This window comes from Nicotiana sylvestris, chromosome 8 (assembly GCF_000393655.2).
Source record: "Nicotiana sylvestris chromosome 8, ASM39365v2, whole genome shotgun sequence".
Classification (NCBI taxonomy): domain Eukaryota; kingdom Viridiplantae; phylum Streptophyta; class Magnoliopsida; order Solanales; family Solanaceae; genus Nicotiana; species Nicotiana sylvestris.
Genome location: NC_091064.1, coordinates 201,021,643 through 201,041,323, shown reverse-complemented (window position 1 = coordinate 201,041,323; position 19,681 = coordinate 201,021,643).

Below are 19,681 nucleotides of genomic sequence, written 5' to 3'. Positions count from 1 at the left end.
TTCTAAAACCGTCAAAAATTCTCTTTTTCAACTCTAATTGCTCTCTTCTCCAAAATTCCCAAATTAACTCAAGAAACGAACAAAAATGTCTAACCCACAAGATTATCCTGGTTCTCCTCCACCACTATCACCCTCAAATTCATCCTCATCTACTCCTCCTAGTGAATCCCCAAAACCTAGGTTTCGAAGGCAGAAAATGTTGGCTCGAAAAACTGTAGCATCCGGGGCTCTGAGGAAGGTTTTAAATGAAAGGTTGAAAGCTAGCCAAGTGAAATAAAGCCCAGCTCCAAATTCTGATTCCAGTTCTGAGTCTGAATCCTTTCAATCTAGGACTGAGGGGGAAGGACATGAATCTTCTGACTCTGAGAAGACTCAAGAATTCCCTACTGAGGTAAGTTCATCTGTTATTGAAAACTTAGAAACTAGGTTTGTTCTGGTTGGACCTATTAGGGATGTTAAGTTGGCTGAGACAAGTAGGAGTAGAGGTAAAAATAAGTCTGAAAAAGAAAAAGAGAGAGATGGTGCATGTGGTGAAGAGAGGGGAAATGGGAAGTGAGAAGTTCTTGCTATATGTGGGGTCGCACAAGAAAGGTTAGAAGAGAGTGGCATAAAGTCAGGGGGAAGTGGGTCTGGGGAGGTTGCTGAGGGGTTGGTTCATCTGAGCAAAAGGATAGATGAACACGTTTCATCTACTGAAGAGACCCTAGCTGATCTACTGAGAAAGATTGGGGCAAGTTATGATCCAAAGAAACGCAAAGCTACCACACCAAAAGTCCCAAATGTTCCCAAGCCATCCAAGAAAAGAAAAACTTCATCCCTAAAACCTACTACCTCTTCAATGCCTAAGGGAAGAGCCACAAGAAGCAGGGTAAAACAAAGTGAAACTGACTTACAAAAGTCTCTAGAAGAAAGCAAGAAAAAGAAAATGGAGAAGGGAAAGGGAAAGGTTGTAGAATCCTCTGAGGTTGTAGACGAAGAGGAGATGGAACTGGTCCATCAAGAAAGGGGTACAACAATGGAGGTTCCTACACCAAAACCTAAAAAGTTCAAGACTTCTTCCAAGAAGTTTTTTCTGTACCTGTGTCTGCTAAACCCTCACTAGCCAAGAGGACAAAATTTGCATTGAAATCTAAACAAGAAAAAGTTTCAGATGATGAAGAGTAGAGTGGAGAAGAAAAAGAAGAGGAATCTGAGAAGGAACAGGACAAGTTTGCCATCTTTGGCAGGAGAAATTTTTTGAAAGGTAAATTGTTGAATGACCTGGTGGAACCAGGGATGATGAGGTTGGTTGACTCTTTAACTGCTCAAGGTTGGAAGGACATGGTCCTTCAGATGGATGAGAGACTAGCCAGAAATGAACTAATTGAGTTCATGGCTAATAATGATGTTAAGGATGGGGTTGTCAGTAGCTTGGTGAAGGGAGTCCCAGTGCAATTTGATGCTGCGAAACTGGGAGAAATTCTGGATATACCCTCTGAAGGGTTTGATGGCTACACTAGGCAAAGGTGGCCATGCCTGGACTCCCTACCTACTGCTCTTGAGATCACCAAGAGGTTATGTGATTCAGAGGATGTGAATGAAGACAGGGCTGTGCAGAAAAGTGAGATGAGGGCTGAGCACAAGGTTGTGTTTGAGTTTGTCAACAAGTGCCTACTACCCAGACTAGAGAGAAGACATACTGCAAATTATATGGACCTAGTTCTTATGGAGTATCTTGAGAGAGGAAAGCAGATCAACTGGCCTGCTCTCATTGTAAAATTGCTAGACATGGTCATCAATGGCTCCAAGGCTCATGCTACTCCATATGGCTTCATATTGACCACTATTTTGGATAGGCTGAACGTGCCTTTGAAAAAATAGGAAAGGGCATCAAGCAAGGAACATTTTGGCATTAAGACTCTTCTGGCTTGTGACTATCCAGTCAATGCCATCCTAGTTGAACCTGGTTCATCTCTGAAGACACCCATCAACAGCAAGGTTAGGACTTTGGTTCAGAAATATGGAACTAAGGATGATGAAATTGCTAGGCTCAAGGCTCGTGTGGCTGAATTGGAAACTGAGAGGGATGGCCTTAGAACTGAGCTAGCAAAAGAACAGGAGAAGAGTGATGGAATCATTCAGAATATGCTGAACCTTCTCCAGACTCAACCCTCTAGTTCCTCCAAGCCTTGGGTCTCCTAGAACTTGTCTTCTGAACCTGCCTAGCACCCCCAGTGAACCCCAGTGACCCGGATTAGGGATTTTTCTGTTTTTGCTCATGTTTTGAAAGTTTATCTTTCTTTTTGTGGACTGTTAATGGCAACATATCATGATCAATGACAACACCTGTTTTCTCTTGTTCTATGATGATTCTGACCTTAATAGTTTAAATATGTTTGTTGATTATTGATAATTGCACTATATTTTCACTTGCAGTTACCCCAGTGGCCATGAGTACTTATTAAAATCTGGGATTCACATTAAGTATGCAACTTTTCGATGATACCAAAAGGGAAAGATATTATGTTTTACCCATTATTCTGAATAAGTGATATTTATAACCTAATTAACCTGGTCCTTGATGAGAAGTAAATTTTCTAAGTCTAGTGATGATGATTAAGCTGAGCTCTTACAGGTCTTTTAATCAGTAAAAAGCACAGAGTTGTCATCATCAAAAAGGGAGAATTTGTTGTCCCAAGAACATGTGAAGTTTTGAAGAATGACAAATAAACTCAGTCATGGACCAGGTCCATCATGTGAATCATAGTCATGATTAACCTATACATGTGAGATGCACGTGAAGGAGATAAGTCCTACTGATCAAGTAGCAATATCTCCTGATCTGATCGAAAAGGTTGCATATTGGATAAGGAGAGAAAGTCTCCTTATGTGAAGAGAACACAATCCAGATAAAAGATAGTGTTGGAGTTTGTGTTATTCAAGGACTCAACTTCTATGGAAGATCATCAATTGAGTCTCAATCAAACTCTAATTACTAACTCATTAAATAACAGTGATTGTTCTCTTTTATATGAGTTGCACAAAAACGCAGAAGTTAAACGTGAATTGAGAGCAAAATAGCGAGGCTTTTTACAAGCAGTTCTGTGTAATTCAAGTGTGCGAACCTGAAGCTACATGAACCAGATTGAGAACCAGCTCCATAAAGAGTTTCATGTGTCTTTCTTTATTTCTAGTTCAATTGTAGTAGGTGTTTTCATATTGTACTTTTCAGCTTTATCTAGAAACAATTGTTTTAGGTACTTTGAGAGTTTAAGTTATTGGCTAACTTGAAGTTGTCGCAACAGTTCGAGGCTGATTGTTATAACGGGACTAAAGGTAATCCTTAGGTTTACAAAGAGTTTTGTAAATGCTGTTTTGGCTCAGTGATTTAGTGAAGTGTTGGGAAAATCCTACTGAGTTGTAGGTCGTGATTTTTTCACCTTTTGAGCCTGGTATTTTTCATGTAAAAATCTCTGTGTTCTTTATTTTATATACTTTTAATTTCGCAAACAGTAGTAGTTAGAACACCTAGAAGAACCAGGTTCTTCTAGATCGAAAATTGGGTACCACACAAATCACCACCCCCCCTTGTGTGGTATTGACGCTTAAAACATCACGCACAAAACATCAGAAGCGAGTCTCTATTTCATCCATCTCGCCAACAATGTATGACATTTTCATCAATCTCCCCATCCCCCTATATAATAGACCCAAGGTACTTAAAACATTTTTTCCTAGGGATGTGAGTCTAGATTCACTTCCCTTTCCCCTCCTTGATTCTCAACTTACACTCCAAGTATTCTGTCTTAGTCCTGCTAAACTTGAAACCTTTAGACTTCAGGGTCTGCTTCCACACCTCTAACCTCACGTTCACCCCGTCTCACGTCTTGTTAATCAATACAATATCAGCTACAAATAACATACACCAGGACACTTCCCCTTGGATGCGGCACATCACTACAATCATCGCTAGGACAAACAAAAAGGGCTGAGTGCCGACTTCTGATGCAACCCTATCATGACCGGAAAATGGTCTTAGTTCCCTCTTACTATCCTTGCTTCGGTATTCGCTCCATCATACATGTCCTTAATCGTAATAATGTAGACAACAAGTACACCTCTAACCTCCAAACATCTTAAAAAAACCTCCCTCAGAACTTTATCGTACTCCTTTTATAAGTCGATAAACTCCATATACAAGTCCCTTTTTTCTCCTATACTACTCCATCAATCTCCTAACAAGGTGAATGCCTTCTATAGTCGAACGCCCCGACATAAATCCGAATTGGTTCTCGGAAATAAACACACTACTCCTCACCCTTAACTCTGCCACACTCTCCAAACTTATATAATATGTCTAAGTAGTTTGATACCATGATAGTTATTGCAATTATAGATATCACCCTTGTTCATGTATATAGGAACCATCGTGCTCCACCTCTGCTCTTCAGGCATCTTTTTTGTTTGAAAAATGATATTAAATAACCTAGTGAACCACTCTAAGCTCGCCCTGCCGCACTCCTTTAAAACTCCACCGGGATTTCATCTGGCTCGATCACTTTTTGCCCCTGCTCATCTTACGCATAACCCCATCAACCTCTTCAACTCTAATCGGCCTACAATACCCAAAATTACAACGACTCTCGAGGAGTTCCAAATCACCCAGTACAATGTTACTGTCGCCCTCCTCGTTAAAATACAACAATAACAACCCAGTGGAATCCCACAAGTGGGGTCTGGGGAGGATAGTGTGCACGCAGACCTTACCCCTACTCCAAAGGAGTAAGGAGACTATTTTCGATAGAACCTCGGCTAAAGAAAATGAAAAGAGACAGTGGCGCAGTAATATCAGAGTAAGCAAGAAAGAAAGAGAGATAACATCAGCAATGTAATAATCAGAAAATAGAGAGAAAGCAATTACAATAAGAAGTAATAATGGTACAGTACTACAAACACAATAGAGTAATATGGAGACACTAGCACCCCAAGACACTACACCATCAGACATAATTGAAGCCACTAGCAGCCTAAGACAAACACACGCTAGCCTCCTACTTAAGATCTTTCTGCATAACAAGGGGAAGACATTAACTCATTCACTTCATCTAATGTGAGAAATTTAATAGTGTGAGTTTGAAATATTTCTCTGAGTTCTTCAAACATATAGAGAGGCCAATATTTTCATAATATTTCTACGAAAATATTATATGCGAATGCAGGTCACTCCTAACAGCATTGGGCATACTCAAGTAAATCACAGCTACAGAAAGGCCAATAGGGTAGCAGACAAGCTGGCCAAGAAAGCAGGGAAGATGACAGAAACAACAACAAATTTTTTGGTAGTTCCTTCGGTGTTTTTTTAATGAAGCAATATGGGCAGACATCCTAGGAACTATTTTTGAAAAAAAGACAAGGAATTGTAATATTTCTAATGTAGCGATAGACTACATATTTTTTGTGGATGTTAATATCTCTCCGCATATTACTATTGTAACAGATAGTACGTTAGCTAATATATATATATTCTATAATTTTGCCTAAGTATTCTCTACCGATCGTGAGTACTTCTAGTGTCGTAATTCTCTCTCGAGCAACTACCACAATTTACTAGACATTCTCTCGAACTACGCTAGCTGACACTAATTCACCGCTCACTACTATCGCACCAAAGTTTTGTTATCTCTAATCCTGCCTTTAAATCGTATTGATCTCTCACATACGTTAGGAGTGATGTTGTTCAACAACTACCTAAATATGTACCATTTCTCAAGCAATACACACTAAATAGACACAGTCAATTGATGGTCATTCAATCAACATCAATAAACACGTAGTTGAACAAGAGGAGAAATCCAACGGCTCAATTATATAAAAACATAACTAGAATTTATCCTACAAAAGATTCTATCAAAACTCTAGATAACAAATTAGTTATTCATAATAGTATGAGTAACTACAATATTAGAATTCATAACCAATAAGGGAAATAAGAAGAATGAAGTGAAAAACTTGTAGAAGAATTCACCGCCTTGCTCCTAGTGTGTTCTTGCTTCCTTAGGTCTAATCCTTGGTCTCCTCCTCTAAAAATTAATATTTAATGACTATTTATATGTGTAGGAAAAAAGCCTAGATAAAATAACAAGTCCAAAATTAAATAGGAGACAAAATAGGCCTGAAACCCGAAACGAGCCAAAACGCGCGGTGAACCTCGCTGCACCCCTCGCGTCGCGAGTAAAAACGCCAGGAAAATCCTTCGCCTCGCTTGCTTCTGCTTCGTTTACTTGCTGCCTAACTTCTCTTTTCTTATCTTTGTTTCTTTTTTTTCCTAATTCACTGCTTCGTTTCTCATTTCACTTCATTTCAATTCTTTGCCTTAACTTCTTTTGTCTTCCTTTGTCCTCATTTGTTCTTTCTTCTTCGCTCACTCTCAGAAATAATATTCATATGCTACGAAAGATGTACTATAGACTTGTCCGTAGTGTACTACTCTACTAATTGAGTTCATTTAGTCTAGGATCAAGTTGGACTTTAATTGATTGTAATGTAGGCTGTGGGTCGAGTAGGATACATTTGGATATAAGAGTGACTACACCTCCCTAAGCACTTTAATACATATACTTTAACATTCAAACCCAACACTTATGTCAAACCATAACTCCACCTTCACCTCAATGTATATTAACTCCATATTTCTTTAAGCACACTTACATCAAGAGTCATCACTATCAAGGAATATTTTTTTACAGCACTACAGCTATTTTTTTCTTTTCTTTCTTTTTCAATTCAAGTGGCTCTTACTTTTTCAAAACAGTGCACCTTTCTCCTTATTTCATTAGTTTCACTCAAAAGCCAAACCAACCACTCCACACTTTAACCTTTACAAAGTTCATAATAATTCAAGTGCTCATGAGAGGTTACAAGGTTCAAATAGATGGTTAATTCAAATAAATGGGTAAGACTTGTAATGTGGTTGCCAAAGAAGCAGGATTACAGGCTCAAAGGAGTTAACTACGATACATAACAATTAGGCTGGTAAAATATCCACATCTGGCTCAACAAAGAAACACCTATATCACTTCCAAGACTAAACAAAACTACTATTTCGCTTTGCAAACACACGAGGCAAGTTCTAGGCATCAAACGCAATGCACAAAATATTACCCAAACCTCACGAACACACGGCACATAACTCATTAAGGATTGGATTTATCAAGATACTCTAATCAAAATAGTTAAGCAAATTTAAACTTATACGATTTGAGGTACTTATACAAAAGTAAAAAATTGAGCCTAAGCGTCACAACCAAAGTACTCGTTATTCTCAAGGTATAACAAAGTCAAGAGATATTGCTTCAATTCAATTCATATCCATCTCATCGTGGCTCCTACTCTAAAAAAAATACAACTACCTACATCCGGTTCAAACAAAACCCTTGGAAAAGAAACACGGCACAAAGAAAAACCAAGGAAAAATTACTACACTACCTACAAAGAAAATCTTTTTTTCCATTTCTTTAGACTTAAGTCCCTCAAGAAAATAGTCTAATAGATCCATCATCGGGAAAAGTCCAATTTTTTTAGATCAAGCATTATTCAATTAAACTAACACAACTAAAGTAGCATGGAAAGTCACCCAGACAATCTCCTCACCCCACACTTAAAATTATGCATTGTCCCCAATGCACATCATATTAATAAGATGGTAAAAGAAACTCCTTGGTAGGCCAAAGGCCGAAGCACTAGCAGCTCATGGGGTACTCAGACTTCTCCCAGGCCTGGTCCTTCGTACGGGTACCTCACACTTACTTCCAACCATCTGGTTTGCTGTTGTATCCTTCCAATAGCTTTGCTTTCCATGCTCCTAGAAAATCAACAATCGATGCTACAAAAATAACATAATTAATTAAAAAAATAAAAAATAAAAAAATAAAAGAAATGAGTAAAGCTGGGTTGCCTCCCAACAAGCGCTTGATTTAACGTCGCGGCACGATACAAATCACTTTTTGCCTCCACCTCGAGCTTATAAATTGAACCCCAAGTTTTGCATCAAGTTTTTTACTATGCTCCACGGGTGGTGGAACAAATCTAACTGCCCCAAGAAAATAAGGTAGTATTCTGCTCTTCTTAGCCTTTGCATGAGGTATGTAATCCTGACTTTTTGGCAAGAAGAATTCCAAAATATAGACACCTTGTTCCTCATTCTTTTACTCCTCAAGTGGCTCGGATGACTCTATTTCTATGTCATCATCCAAACATAATGTGGAAAAATGCTTGAAATGTGGACCAATGTGCTCAACTACATGAACATTGGGACTGTCTACATTCTCAACACTAATAACACTAGAGTCAACTAAATATGTATTATCAATGTCCTTGGTTGACTCTAGTATCTCTTCTGCAACATCGGCATTCTCAAATTCTAGTTTGATTGATTGTTGGTGTTCTACTATGGACCCCTATATTGGTACCTCAATTTCTACATCTAATGCATGCTTCTTTTGGCTACTATCCACAATATCAGTTTGTTTAGCATTAAATGATTTAACTAATTGACTCACTTGTGCCTCTAAGTTATGAATAATTGCCTTTGATCTTTGGATAGTATCATATAGCATTTGTATTTGCAGTTGTTTCTCATTACTTTGTTCCATGAAACACTTTAACATATCTTTGATCTCCTTCGGGTCAGCTTCCCTTGGTTCTTTGTTCCTATTAATTTCAACAGAAAAAGTAGAACTATCATGATAAGGGGTTGGGGGAAGATAGGAAATATAATCACAATCATGAAAGTGACCATCTTGACCACCACACATATCACACACATTCCACACATAAGATTGAGTTAGTGCATATAACTCGCTCTCGGGAATATTTTGATAATTTCGCCATGGGTGGTTTCCTCCACTATATGAATAAGGAGGATCAAAAGTAGAATCACCAACACCAAAACTCTCATAATTCCAAGATGCCATGTCTCTCAAGTCAAAAATAAAAATTAAAAAATAATCAAATACTAAAAAAGAAAATTCAAACTTGAAACCTAGCAATATGTACAACTAAAGCTACACCGTTAGTTCCCCGGCAACGGCACAAAAATTTGATCACGCCCAACTCTAGTCCTAAAAAGGATAAATGGTCGCTGTAAATATAATCCGGTCTAAAAGTCCGGAGTCGAATTCCACATAGAACTAAGGTTTCACTATAACTGTTCAATATCACTCGGAAGACAAGCTCGAACAATTCCTAAATTATAATATTAAGATTTTTATATCTAACTAATTAACTAACAAATTAAAGAAGTAAATTAAAAATTAGGGATACTAAGGGTTGGAGAAAAGATTAGGAGGTCTAGAGTTATAATATCCCCAATTGTCTGAATTCTTCCCGCTACGTCTTCTATAATTTCGCCTAAGTATTCTCTACCGACCGTGAGTACTTCTAGCGTCGTAATTCTCTCTCGAGCAACTACCACAATTTACTAGACATATTCTCTCGAACTACGCTAGCTGGCACTAATTCACCGCTCACTATGATCGCACCAAGATTTTGTTATTTCTAATCATGCCTTTAAATCCTCGGTATTGATCTCTCACATATGTTAAGATTGATGTTATTCAATAATTGCCTAAATATGTACCTTTTCTCAATCAATACACACTAAATAAGCATAGTCAATTGATGGTCATTCAATCAACAGCAATAAACACGTAGTTGAACAAGTAGAGAAATCCAACGGCTCAATTATATAAAAACATAACAAGAATTTATCCTACAAAAGTTTATATCAAAACTCTAGATAACAAATTAGTTATTTATAATAGTATGCATAACTACAATACTAAAATTCATAACCAATAAGGGAAATAGGAGGAAGGAAGTAAAAAACTCGTAGAAGAATTCTCCACCTTGCTTCTTGTGTGTTCTTATCTCCTTAGGTCGAATTCCCGATCTCCTCCCCTTAAAAATGATATTTAATGATTATTTATATGTGTAGGAAAAAAATCTAGACGAAATAATCAAGTCCAAAATCAAATAGAAGACATAATAGGCCTGAAACCCGAAATACCCTCGCGACACACCGCGCGTCGCGCGGTGAACCTCGCTGCACCCCTCGCGTCGCGAGGCAAAATGCCAGGAAAATCCTTCGCCTCGCCTGCTTCTGCTTCTGCTTCGTTAACTTGCTGCCTAACTTCTCTTTTCTTATCTTTTTTTTTTGTTGCTAATTCACTGCTTCGTTTTTCATTTCACTTCTTTTCAATTCTTTGCCTTAACTTCTTTTGTCTTCCTTTGTCCTCATTTGTTCTTTCTTCTTCCTCCTTTATTCTTTCTTTGTCATCAATCATTATCTTATCATTATATAATCATAAGCCCATTATTTTAGTGCATGAATTACACTTTAAATATTTACTTTGCTCCAATTTCATCTCCGATGTACCTATACCTAAAATAAACTCAATTAAATACACATATAATATAGTTTAGCATTAAAACTCTAAAACATAAGGTAAGTAATGCACTAAAAATATAAAATTATAGCCAAACATATATATATATATATATATCTTGTTGAAAAAAAAAATTAAAGCTTGAGCAAAAATTTACACATACTCGTACTTGATATTTACAATCTTTTGTATCCAATACATACTCATGACGAAATCAATGAAACACAATTTGCTAGAGGACATATTCTAACATTCTTGGGGTCCTTTTATTTAAATATTCATCCTTTTTAGAAAGATTTTTCATATTCTGCCTAAGTCATATATTCCATCCGTCCAAGTTTACTTGTCCATTATTGACTTACACATTCTTTTAAAAATAATAAATAATATGATAATTTTACTATATCACCCTTATTTAATATATATGAGAAAATGAAATGAAAATAAGTAATACTTAATAAGATGGGTAAATAGATATAAAATAGAAAATTATCTATTAATTTCCAAACTGAACGATTGTACTTGCAGTCAATCTTGAACTATTTTTCACTATCTTCAAGAATGTCACTAAATGGTACAAAACGTAGTAAACTGTACACAGTTGTACATTATCGTGATGAACAATACTTTTAACAGAATCTCAAGTTTGCTGCTATTAGAATTTATTATAACTACATGTATTAATTTAATACGAATGAAACAAAAACATTTATAACACAAGCCTCGAATATCATTTAAATATGGGGAGAATTGCTAGGAAATAAAATAAGGAGAAAAAGACACAGATATCGTAACAAGAAATTCTTAGAAAGATTCAATGATGGATTCTTTTTACAATATGATTGGCACAACGAGATAATAATATTTCTTTAGAGCTTTTGTTCATCAGTTATATTAATTTTCATCGATCCTTGTTGAGTAGTACCATACAAATTTAAGACACAATTAGCCGTTAGGAAATTGCAGATATATACTTCTTAACTTGTTGTAGAGGAAACAAGACGAAAAATAGAACATTAAATCTTTGTTAAGCATCTGATTATCCAATATGTTTGCTCAGCCTTACTTGACTAATCTAATAAACAAACAAATAAAGAATAATCAAAGGAGAAAGTTATCTGGATATATTAAAAGGCATTGTGGTATAGTGACATGTGGTTTAAATCCTAATTAAAGGAAAATTATTGAAACGGGAATCAAAATTTCAAGGATTATGGGGAATCCATCTATGTGCTTAGAAATTCCAAGATAGTCAATCAACAAAATCAAAATCTCAACATTTATTTTGTTAACAATATATTGAATATTAATTATAAAAGTTATATAGTTAGATCAAACAACAACAACAACAACCCAGTAAAATTCCACAAGTGGGGTCTGAGGAGGGTAGTATGTACGCAGACCTTACCCCTATCCCAAAGGCGTAGAGAGACTGTTTCCGAAAGACCCTTGACTCAAGATAATAAGAAAAATAAAAGGAGAGAATATTAGTTTCACCACAGAGATCATAGGAAAAATAAGAACATAAATTGCAGAAGAAAAATACAAGGCAGAAATGATAGCTAGTAAATAGATCTTGCACCGAAAAGAGAAAGTATTAAGACATGACAATGCCCCTAGTTATTTTAGACTAAAACCTTACCAGACTAGGCTCACAACGATAGCAAGTAACGCGAGACTCAACTACCCTACAACCGTAATAAAACATTATCATGAAAAGAAACATTATCCTAAAAAGAAAAGAAAACCTTCCAATTGCTTTCCTGCTAAGCCCAAGCTCAATTTAGTGCAGCCCATAGATAAGACTTTTGTCTATGAGCCAAATTGGGCTGGCACAAAGTCATAATGTTAAGGGCTTTTTTTATTTTTAACCCGCGCAAGAAACTATTTATATTATGTAGCCGAAAAACTGTATAAAATTTGTATAATTGTGATGACCCAAAAGGTCATCTTTTGTTTTAGAATCCGTTTTCGTGTTCTGAGGCCTTGAAAACCTCCTTTTATCTCTCCTCGATTTGCGTGCACAGTCCGAGCGCGATACCAAAAAGCTTTTGTGTGAAAAATTTAAGAAATAATGATTTTTGGCCTAAAAAGATGATTTTAGTTGACTTTGGTCAATATTTTGGGTAAACGGACCCGGACCCGTGTTCCGACGGTCCCCGAGGGTCCGTAGTAAAATATGGGACTTGGGCATATGCCCAGAACCGAATTTCGAGATCCCTAGCCCGAGAAATGAATTTTTGAAGAAAATTGTTTAGCTAAAAATGTAATGGTTTTTGAAAATTTAATAAGATTTGATCTTGTTGGTATCGGGCCCGTATTTTAGTTCCGGAGCCCGGTACAGGTCCGTTATGGTATTTAGACTTTATCTGTAAAATTTGGTGAAAAATGGAAGAGATTTGATGTAACTCGGACCCTTGGTTGAGAAAATAGAAATTTTGAACTATTTTAAGAATTTCATGAGTTTTGGTGTTGAATTCATAGTTCTAGATGTTATTTTGGCGATTTGATTACGTGAGCAAGTTCACATGATGTTTTAAAACTTGCGTGCATGTTTAGTTTGGAGTCCCGAGGGCTCGGGTGAGTTTTGGATTGGCTATAGAGTGTTTTGAGACTTAAGGAATTTGCTGGTGTGTTGCAGACCTGCAAACTCCGCAATGCGAGCATCGCATTTGTGAAGTTCTATCGCATTTGTGATCAGAGGGCAGAGAGGGGGACCTTCACATTTGCGAAGTATTGGTCGCATTTGCGAACCTGTGATCGCAAATGCGATACCTGCAACTGTGTAAAACACAACTTAGACGGGATTTTGAACTCATTTCTCAAATTTTCAAACCCTAAGCTTCCATAGGCGATTTTCCAAAGAAGAGTTTTTCCCCAAATCATAGTTAAACGATTTCTAACTCATTTCTTTCAATCTATTTCATCTTTTTACAAGATTTCATCACAAAATATAGGGATTTTTATGGGAAATTGGGTGTTTTTGAGTGAAGTTTAGGAATTTCGAAATTTGAGGAATTAGACCTCAAATTGAGGCCGCATTCCAAAACCAATTGCATATCCAGGCTCGGAGGTGAATGGGTAATTGGGTTATTGTCCGAACTTCGAGTTTTGACCAAGCGGGCCCGAGATCGATTTTTGACTTTTTGGAAAAAATGTTGGGAAATCTTTGATTATGCATTGGAATTGATTTCTTTAGCATTTATTGATGTTATTAAGTTAATTATGGCTAGATACGAGTGAATTGATGGTGCAATCGAGAGGTAAAGCGGTGGTTGAGCTTTAAAATACCTGTTGGCTTGAGTTAAGTGTTTGGTCTAACCTTGACTTGAGGGATTAGGGATTCCCGACTTGGTTGCTATGTGAGATATCATGTGTGTGGCGTATAGGTGTGGTGACGTGTACCTATGCGTCACCAAATTACTTGTTTAGCTTGTTCCCTTGCCCTGTTTCCCTATATTTTGCTCTCTTGTTTTACTTGCTACTTGCTTATCGATGCTTCCATGTCTAATTGTTTCATGTTAACTGTTGATTTTTCTATTGAAGTATTAATTGTTTCTTATCTTCGTTTTATTATCTTGTTGGATTATGTTGGTTATTGGTGCCTCATGGTACACCTAGGTTGGTCTCGCTGTATAATTAAACTGGTGATGTTTTACAGTTGTAGTGATATTCCATTGTGTTGGTTTGAGGAATAGGTGATGTGGAGGATTTGAGCTGATTTTGAAACACTTATCTTTATCTTGTGATTGGTGTTGTTATGTGTATATATATATATTGGTGTTGATATATATAATGGGATCGGGTTGCACGCCGCAACAGGAGGAATAAGGGTGAATATGATTGTCTGGTGAGATCGGGTTGCACGCCGCAAGAAGGAGTAATAAGGGTGGACAGGTGGGATCAGGTTGCGCACCGCAACAGGAGGAATAATGGTGATATATTGAGGAGTAATAAAGGTAGACTGGTGGGATCGTGTTGCACACCGCAACAAGGAGTAATAAGGGTAAATATTGATACTGTTGTTATTTATATGATGGGATCGGGATGCACGCCGCATCAGTTGTTATGTATTCATTTTTGTTGAGGTCCATTACTGTGATGTTCGAATATCCTTAAGGATTGGTTATAGCTGAATTCTTGTAGAATAGCTGAGTTTCGAACTTATTTAATGCCAGTTATTGCTTTATTTCCTTCTATATTTCCTTTCTGTTAGTATAAACTGTTGTAGGTTGTATATGTTGTATGCCCCGCCGTAGCCTCGTCATTACCTCGTCGAGGTTAGGCTCGACACTTACCAGTACATGGGGTCGGTTGTACTGATACTACACTCTATACTTTCTGTGCAAATTTCGAAGCTAGTGGCTGATCGAGAGGTTGGTTGCTATCATTGCTTTAAGGAGACCTAAGGTACTCCTGCAGGCATCCGCAGGCCCTGGCGTCCCCTTTTGTCTTTGTTGCATTTTGTTTTACTTTTCTCCGAGACAGATATATATTTTTCTTTCAAACCAATGTTTGTAATATTCGTAGACTGTTCGTGAGTTTTGACACCAGTCCTGGGTGGAATTTATTATGGTCTTTGTTATTAGTTAAAAGATAATCTTTTAAACTATGTTCTTCCGTATTTATTTCTGCTGATTTACTTTTGTTAAGTTCTAATTATTAAAAGATAAAGAAAAAAGGTAAAATATTATGTAGCGTTGGCTTGCCTAGGGAGTACAATGTTAGGTGCCATCACGGTCCCGACGGTGAGAAATTCGGGTGTTGACAAGTTGGTATCAGAGCTTTAGGTTGCTTAGGTCTCACAATTCACGGACAAGCTTAGTACAGTATGAGGGATCGGTACAGAGACATCTGTACTTATCCCTAGAGGCTACAGAGTTAGGAACAATTTCACTTCTATTCATCTCTGTCGTGCGATTTGATCTCTCAATACTAATTGAAGTCTCTACTCTGTTCTTTCACAGATAGTGAGAACATGTACAACTTCATCAGATGATCAGCAACTCGAGCCCCTAGTGGCAGCTCCTACGAGAGGCAGAGGACGAGGTTGAGGCTGAGGCAGGGGCAGGGCTCAACCCAGAGCTCGAGCACCAGCACCAGCAGCGGAGCCTCTCTGGCCCAAACCGTTCCAGTAGGGCCATCTCAGGTTCTAGAGGGGTTCATAGCTACCCCGGTACTTTAGGATGCTTTGGTCCGTCTATTGGGCCTTATGGAGAGTGTTACCGAGGCATGCATAATTACTGTAGCACCAGCCGTCTCTCGGGGCTGGAGGAGGAGCACAGACTCCTGCTACTCACACTTCGGAGCAAATGGCTCCCCAATTTCAGACTCCAGCGGCTCAGCCAGTTGGGGTAGTTCCGTCGGGTGTTGTAGCACAGACCGGTGATGGATCAGTTATGTCTTCGGAGGCTTTGTGGAGATTGTACAGGTTCACCAAGTTTTTCACTACTACCTATGGTTGTACATCTTTAGAGGATCCCCAGGACTATTTGAACAATTGTCACGAGGTTCTACTAAAAATGGGGGTAGTGGAGACCAATGGGGTTGAATTTGTTGCTTTTCATCTATCAGGTTTCGCTAAGAAATGGTGGAGGGATTTTTGTTTAGCTAGACCAGCTAGGTCACCTGCTTTGACTTGGGTTCTCTCAGCTATTTCTGGAGAAGTTTCTCCCTATCACTCAGAGAGAGGACTATCGAAGGCAATTTGAGCGCCTTCAGCAGGGTTCTATGACCGTCACTCAGTGCAAGATCAGATTTATTAACTTGGCCCGTTATGCTCTTCTTATACTTCCCACAGAGATAGAGAGAGAGAGTGTGAAGGTTTATTGGGGGACTCGCTCAACCTATCTGATTGCAGATGGCTAAGGAGACAGGGAGTGAGATTTCTTTCCAGGAGGCAGCCAATGTGGCCAGACGAGTTGAGATGGTTTTAGCTCAGGGGAGTGGTCAGGGGTTTGATAAGAGGTCGCGTCATTCCGGTGGATTCAGTGGGACCTCATCTAGAGGTCGAGGTACTTTTGGTAGAGGCCATCATCCCAGACCGTTTCATTCAGCGCTTCGGGCATCCCATGGAGCTTTATGGAGTTGTGGTCCTTATGTACCTCATTTAGGGCAGCCAGCCTACAGTGCATCGCCAGCTCCCATCAAAGAACCTCCTCTTCAGAGTTATTATCGCGATCAATCGGCCCGTCAGGGTCAGTCTCAGTTTCCTCAGCCGCAGTATTCATATGGATGTTTTGAGTGTGGTGAGTATGGGCATATCCGGAGGGCTTACTTGAGATTAATGGGTGTTCAATCGCAGCAGTAGAGTTCTTATGCCATAATTCCAGTACCGTCTGCCCAGCCAGCTAGAGGTAAGGGTCAAGGAACCAGAGGTAGGGTCCGCTAGAGGTAGAGGTCAGGCTATTAGAGATGGAGGCCAGACCGCTAGAGGTGGAGGCCAGCTAGCAAGAGGTCGTCCCAAGGATATGGTTCAGAGTGGTGGGGCCCAGCCTCGATGTTATGCTTTCCCAGCCAGGCCTGAGGCTGAGTCCTCCGATGCAGTTATCATATGTACTGTTTCGGTTTGTAGTAGAGATGTTTTAGTTCTGTTTGATCTAGGGTCTACATACTCCTATGTGTCTTCTTATTTTGCTTCATATTTGGTTGTATCTCGTGATTCTGTGAGTGCTCCCGTATATGTGTCCACGCCGGTGGGTGATTCTACTATTGTGGATCGTGTTTATCGTTCGTGTGTGGTTGTTATTGGGGGTCTTGAGACTATTATAGATCTCATACTCTTCGATATGGTGGATTTCGATGTCATTTTGGGGATGGATTGACCGTCACCTTATCATGCCATATTGGATTGTCACGCCAAGACCGTGACCTTAGCATTGCCAGGGTTGCCTCGATTGGAGTAGAGAGGGACTCTTAGTCATTCTATCAGTAGGGTTATTTTTTATATGAAGGCTCAGTGTATGGTTGAAAGGGGGTGTCTGCCTTATGTGGCTTATGTTCGTGATTTTAGTACTGAGGTTCCTTCTATGGATTCTGTACCAGTTGTTCAGGAGTTTCTAGACCTGCAGACCTGCCGGGTATGCCACCCGACAGGGATATTGACATTTGCATTGATTTGGCTCCGAGCACTCAGTCCATTTCTATCCTGCCATGCCGTATGACCCCGCTATAGTTGAAGGAATTGAAGGAGCAGTTGCAGGATTTGCTTGATAAGGGCTTTATTAGACCTAATGTCTCATCCTGGGGTGCTCTGGTATTGTTTGTTAAGAAGAAGGATGGATCGATGGGGATGTGTATAGATTATCGGCAGTTGAACAAAGTTACCATCAAGAACAAGTATCCATTGCCGAGGATTGATGATTTGTTTGATCAGCTTCAGGGTGCCAAGATATTTTTGAAGATTGATTTGAGATCTGGCTACCATCAGTTGATGATTAGGGCATCCGATGTCCCTAAGATAGCTTTTTGGACTCGATATGGGCATAATGAGTTCTTAGTAATGCCATTTGGGTTGACAAATGCCCCAGAACATTTATGGATTTGATGAATCGGGTGTTTAAGTCCTATCTGAATTCTTTTATGATTGTCTTTATTGATGATATTTTGATCTACTCCCGCAGCCGAGAGGAGCATGAGCAACATCTTCGAGTCGTTCTTCAAACTCTGAGAGACAGTCAATTGAATTCTAAGTTTTCGAAAGAGTTTTGGTTGAGTTCAATTGCTTTCTTGGGTCACATTGTTTCAGCAGAGGGTATTCAAGTGGATCCTAAGAATATTGAGGCAGTGAAGGACTGGCCTAGACCCACGTCAGCTATAGAGATCTAAAGTTTCTTGGGTTTGGCAGGTTATTACCGTCGGGTTATGGAAGGGTTTTCATCTATAGCAGCCTTGATGACTAGGTTGTCCCAGAAGGGTGCCCCGTTCAGGTGGTCGAACGAGTGTGAGACGAGCTTTCAGAGGCTCAAGACATCTTTGACTACGGTGTCGATATTGGTTTGCCCACAGGTTCAGGTACAGTATATTGTGACGCATTTCGTATTGGACTTGGTGCGGTGTTGATGCAGAATGGCAAGGTTATTGCATATGTTTTGCGGCAGTTGAAGATTTACGAGAAGAATTATCCAGTTCATGATTTGGAGCTAGCAGCCATTGTTCACGCGCTGATGATTTGAAGGCATTATTTATATGGCGTGTCGTGTGAGGTGTTCACGGATCATAAGAGTCGCTCGGGTTTCATTATTTGAGCGTATCAGAGATCGGCTGTATGATGACCCTCATTTGATAGTCCTTAGGGACACAATGCGGCACGGTGGTGCCAAGCAGGTTACAGTTAGAGATGATGGAGTTTTGAGGATACAAGGTTGTGTTTGTGTTCCTAATGTGGATGGACTTCGTGAGTTGATTCTAGAGAGGCCCATAGTTCCCAGTATTCTATCCATCAGGCGTTGCTAAGATCTATCAGGATTTGCGATAGCATTATTGGTGGAAAAGGATGAAGAAGGATATTGTTGCATATGTAGCTTGGTGTTTGAATTGCCAGCATGTAAAGTACCAGCATCAGAGACCTGGTGGTTTGCTTTAGAAGATTGAGATTCTTGAATGGAAGTGGTAGCGTATCACCATGGACTTAGTTGTTGAACTCCCATGGACTCAGAGGAAGTTTGATGCAGTGTGGGTTATTGTGGATTGGCTAACTAAGTCAACTTATTTTATTCCCGTGGCAGTTTCCTATTCTTCGGAGTGGTTGGCAAAGATCTATATCCGTGAGATCGTTCGTCTTCATGGTATGCCCGTGTCTATCATCTCTGATCGAGGTACACAGTTTACCTCGTATTTATAGAGGGCAGTGTAGCGTGAGTTGGGTGCGCAGGTCGAGTTGAGCACAACATTTCATCCTCAGACGGATGGACAATCTGAGTGTACTATTCAGATTTTGGAGGATATGCTTCGCGCCTCTATTATTGACTTTGGAAGTTTTTGGATTAGTTCTTGCCGTTAGCGGAGTTTTCCTACAACAACATCTATCAGTCGAGCATCCAGATGACTCCCTATGAGGCATTATATGGTAGACGGTATCGATCGCTAGTTGGGTGGTTTGAGCCGGGGGAGGCTCGGTTGTTGGGTACAGATTTAGTACAGGATGCCTTGGATAAGGTTAAGATCATTCAGGATAGACTTCGTACAACTTAGTCCAGGCAATAGAGTTATGCCGACCGTAACGTTCGTGATGTGACATTCATGGTCAGAGAGCGAGT